Source organism: Schistocerca serialis, unplaced genomic scaffold (genome assembly GCF_023864345.2).
Source record: "Schistocerca serialis cubense isolate TAMUIC-IGC-003099 unplaced genomic scaffold, iqSchSeri2.2 HiC_scaffold_1177, whole genome shotgun sequence".
NCBI classification, from domain to species: Eukaryota; Metazoa; Arthropoda; class Insecta; order Orthoptera; family Acrididae; genus Schistocerca; species Schistocerca serialis.
In genome coordinates this window covers 27,501-32,500 of record NW_026047378.1, presented here as the reverse complement: position 1 = coordinate 32,500, position 5,000 = coordinate 27,501, and the positions used below count along the sequence as shown (strand labels likewise).

General features: G+C 50.9%; 1 non-coding gene across 1 annotated transcript in view; it reads left to right on the top strand.

Annotated features, from left to right (window-relative positions):
- Positions 1-4,394: 4,394 nt before the first annotated feature.
- LOC126433921 (small subunit ribosomal RNA) overlaps positions 4,395-5,000 on the top strand; it is a 1,909-nt gene continuing 1,303 nt past the window's right edge. Inside the window, exon 1 of the ribosomal RNA XR_007578849.1 lies at positions 4,395-5,000. This exon is cut by the window's right edge and continues 1,303 nt beyond it. This is a non-coding gene — a ribosomal RNA (small subunit ribosomal RNA).

Here is a 5,000-nt window from a genome sequence, read left to right as displayed (position 1 = left end):
CAGTCGCAAAAAACGCTGGGCAAATATATTTCTCGGAAGAGTAACGACAGTCCGAGCCTCCTGCGTGGGAAGAGTCTTTCTAGGCCCTGACCCACGGGAAGGGTTTAGCTTCCCCCATCCCGGACATTTGAAGTCGTCACACTACCGGTATTGACTAATAGACTGATTGCTGATAATCACTAGCCATACACTGGGGGAAACGGCCGACAGGGGCAGCAACATAGTGGAGCCGCAGTGTCACTAATGTACAGAGATAGAACAGTTTCGACTGGAACCAGAGTAACCGTATACACGGCACTGATTAGTAATAAATGCAGAGCCATCAGAATACAGATAATATATACAACCGTCCCTATACATGCTGAAAGACTCTGCACACAATGAGAACCACACGTCAGCCAGACACTATCACACACTACTCTCTGCCTCTAACAGGCACACACACAATATCTAACCACCAGCATGGAAGAACATCCGGTGCATCCTCTCCGCCACATTACACAATCCACACTATCATAACCAGACCGGGAGGTCCACCCAGAAAACAGAATATCCCACCCTTCCGACATCCGCCATTGCTCAGTTAAGCCACGAACACCCACACATGTCCTACACAGGGGTGCACCCAACATCACAATACTGCCTCCTGTCACAGTACACAAACAATGGCAGGAATGAAAGACACACATCTGCCATAACCTTGGAATCGGAGCGCCGCCTGTCATGAGCCACAAGTGCATCCTGACGTGACAAATCGGATGATCCCGCAGGCATGCACTTACGATAATCACTATCAACGAACCTGCCGCCCCCCCCCCCCCCAATACACCTTTCCCTACAACAATGTGTACCTTAACCTAAGCGATATTGTACCTTAACCTCAGCTATATCGTACCTTAACCTAACCTACATTGCGCCTTAACCTAACCTACGTTGTGCCTTAACCTAACCTACGTTGTGCCTTAACCTAACGTATGTTGTGCCTTAACCTAACCTATGTTGTGCCTTAACCTAACCTATGTTGTGCCTTAACCTAACCTATGTTGTGCCTTAACCTAACCCATGTTGTGCCTTAACCTAACCCATGTTGTGCCTTAACCTAACCCATGTTGTGCCTTAACCTAACCCATGTTGTGCCTTAACCTAACCCATGTTGTGCCTTAACCTAACCCATGTTGTGCCTTAACCTAACCCATATTGTACCTTAACCTAACCCATGTTGTGCCTTAACCTAACCCATGTTGTGCCTTAACCTAACCCATGTTGTGCCTTAACCTAACCCATGTTGTGCCTTAACCTAACCCATGTTGTGCCTTAACCTAACCCATGTTGTGCCTTAACCTAACCCATGTTGTGCCTTAACCTAACCCATGTTGTGCCTTAACCTAACCCATGTTGTGCCTTAACCTAACCCATGTTGTGCCTTAACCTAACCCATGTTGTGCCTTAACCTAACCCATATTGTACCTTAACCTAACCCATATTGTACCTTAACCTAACCCATATTGTACCTTAACCTAACCCATATTGTACCTTAACCTAACCCATATTGTACCTTAACCTAACCCATATTGTACCTTAACCTAACCCATATTGTACCTTAACCTAACCCATATTGTACCTTAACCTAACCCATATTGTACCTTAACCTAACCCATATTGTACCTTAACCTAACCCATGTTGTGCCTTAACCTAACCCATGTTGTGCCTTAACCTAACCCATATTGTGCCTTAACCTAACCCATGTTGTGCCTTAACCTAACCCATATTGTGCCTTAACCTAACCCATATTGTGCCTTAACCTAACCCATGTTGTGCCTTAACCTAACCCATGTTGTGCCTTAACCTAACCCATGTTGTGCCTTAACCTAACCCATGTTGTGCCTTAACCTAACCCATGTTGTGCCTTAACCTAACCCATATTGTGCCTTAACCTAACCCATATTGTACCTTAACCTAACCCATATTGTACCTTAACCTAACCCATATTGTACCTTAACCTAACCCATATTGTACCTTAACCTAACCCATATTGTACCTTAACCTAACCCATATTGTGCCTTAACCTAACCCATATTGTGCCTTAACCTAACCCATATTGTGCCTCAACCTAACCCAATTTGTGCCTCAACCTAACCCATATTGTGCCTCAACCTAACCCATATTGTGCCTCAACCTAACCCATATTGTGCCTCAACCTAACCCATATTGTGCCTCAACCTAACCCATATTGTGCCTCAACGTAACCTAATTTGTGCCTCAACGTAACCTAATTTGTGCCTCAACGTAACCTAATTTGTGCCTCAACGTAACCTAATTTGTGCCTCAACGTAACCTAATTTGTGCTTCAACGTAACCTAAATTGTGCTTCAACGTAACCTAAATTGTGCTTCAACGTAACCTAAATTGTGCTTCAACGTAACCTAAATTGTGCTTCAACGTAACCTAAATTGTGCTTCAACGTAACCTAAATTGTGCTTTAACGTAACCTAAATTGTGCTTTAACGTAACCCATGTTGTGCTTTAACGTAACCCATGTTGTGCTTTAACGTAACCCATGTTGTGCTTTAACGTAACCCATGTTGTGCCTTAACCTAACCTATATTGCGCCTTAACCTGCTCTGTAATTGTTATGCAACTCGTTAAATTAGTGTAGTGTTGCCTAACCGCAACCCTCGCAATATAGTTCGCTATTCGCACTGCCCGGTCCCCTGTGTATCGCGTCATGTTAAACACCTTGCAGGTGTTGCTGACTTTCCACATGCTCCTGCTATACACTGTAATGTGGATAGCAGCAGGACGTACATGCCCCCCCCCCCCTTCCCCCCTGCCTTCGCAAGCTGGTCGTTGAGAAGTTTGCATGTTCAATGCCCTTCGCATGCCGACGTACTCAGCCTACGTTGTGGTACGGCCTGTCACCTGTCCGCCGATGTACGCAAAACCCACAAACTGTACTGCACATTGGTCCGTATGTACTGAATGATACATCGTGGCACATGTGTGACCGTACGACGACTGCGCCTAGCAACGGCAGACCATACAGTCCAAATATTGTGCACGCAGCTACGTGTCGTCTCCCTATAAGAGCTGGATTGCAGTGTGGTACGCCATTCAGACGTGTGGGAGGAACGGACGCCCTCGATGGCGATCAGCATGAGCAGTCTGTTGATGTAGTGGAGCGTGTATTCGGACGTAGTCGTCTCTTCTCACACACCGTGATAGCATGTTGCACCGCGTTCCACATCTGCGACATCCTGCAGAGGCCGGCTGACAGTCGTTCGCGCAATGGACACCGCATACGTACGGGGGCTACCTTCCACGTGTTCTCGAGGCGTGCACATGTTGTTGCGTCTATGTGGGCAGACGTAGTGTGTTGTGACACCTGACACAGGCATGCAATACTCGTTGCAAATGGCGATGGACGTCTACGTTTGCTGGTGACGTTACGCAAATGAACAACAGGTAACCCGTTGTGGTGCGGTTGTTCTCGCTAGAGGTGAATCAGTGTTGGCGACGATCGGTCGAGCTATTAACTGGTTGTTTCAGGGATACCCACCATGCCCACGAACGTGAAAGGGGATCTGGGTGTGAGGCGATACGCGGCGGTGGCTGGGTGAGACTGTCCCCGGCCGGTGAGGGGGGGCCGCCCGGCGTGCTGGCAGCGCGGTGCGTGGGCGCACGCGCTACAGCCGGCTGGTGGGGGCGGCCAGTGGCAGGCGCGCCGGCCGACGGACGCGGCAGGCGGCGCAGCTGCGCGCCGGGGCCCCCTGCTCGCGGCGCCTTGCGGCCAAAGTAGGTCCTCGCGGGCCCGGTGCGAAGCGCGGTGGCCATCTGCAGTGTGCTGGTCCGATTGAGGACTGTGTGCGCTGAGGATGCGCCGCCGCCCGGCGCTCGGCGCCGCGACGCCGTCTGCTGCTCGGTCGCCCCAGCGGTTCTCGCAGGTGGTTTGTATCGCAGCTGTGCGGACGTGTTGGCGCGTGCGCTGTGCTGGGAGAGTTCGCTTCGGCACCCAAGTGGGGCTTTTGTCCTTCTGTGGCGCTGGCGTTGGAGCTGCCGGTCACCGTAGGTGGCGCGTGTTGTCTCCCGCCGGCAATGCCACGACAGCACGCTCCCGGGCCTCTGTCGGCAGCGGCAAGCTCAGTTGGGAGCACGGGTGGTCGCACCTAAAGCGTCTACTCGCCTAACTCCGGGCGATTGCGCCTCTCTCGAACCCGACCAAGTACTTAGGACGGCGCTGCGCGCCGCCGGGACCTGAGAGGGTTTCGAGGTGTGTTGTGCAGGGGAGCTCAGCCTCCTCCTGTTTGCAGAATAATTGAGCGGACGCTTGCGTGTTCGCGCGGGCCCCCGGGACACACTCCCGGGCGGCCGGCTGCTCAGCTCTAGTTGACGCAGCTCCCTGGTTGATCCTGCCAGTAGTCATATGCTTGTCTCAAAGATTAAGCCATGCATGTCTCAGTACAAGCCGCATTAAGGTGAAACCGCGAATGGCTCATTAAATCAGTTATGGTTCCTTAGATCGTACCCACGTTACTTGGATAACTGTGGTAATTCTAGAGCTAATACATGCAAACAGAGTCCCGACCAGAGATGGAAGGGACGCTTTTATTAGATCAAAACCAATCGGTCGGCTCGTCCGGTCCGTTTGCCTTGGTGACTCTGAATAACTTTGGGCTGATCGCACGGTCCTCGTACCGGCGACGCATCTTTCAAATGTCTGCCTTATCAACTGTCGATGGTAGGTTCTGCGCCTACCATGGTTGTAACGGGTAACGGGGAATCAGGGTTCGATTCCGGAGAGGGAGCCTGAGAAACGGCTACCACATCCAAGGAAGGCAGCAGGCGCGCAAATTACCCACTCCCGGCACGGGGAGGTAGTGACGAAAAATAACGATACGGGACTCATCCGAGGCCCCGTAATCGGAATGAGTACACTTTAAATCCTTTAACGAGTATCTATTGGAGGGCAAGTCTGGTGCCAGCAGCCGCGGTAATTCCAGCT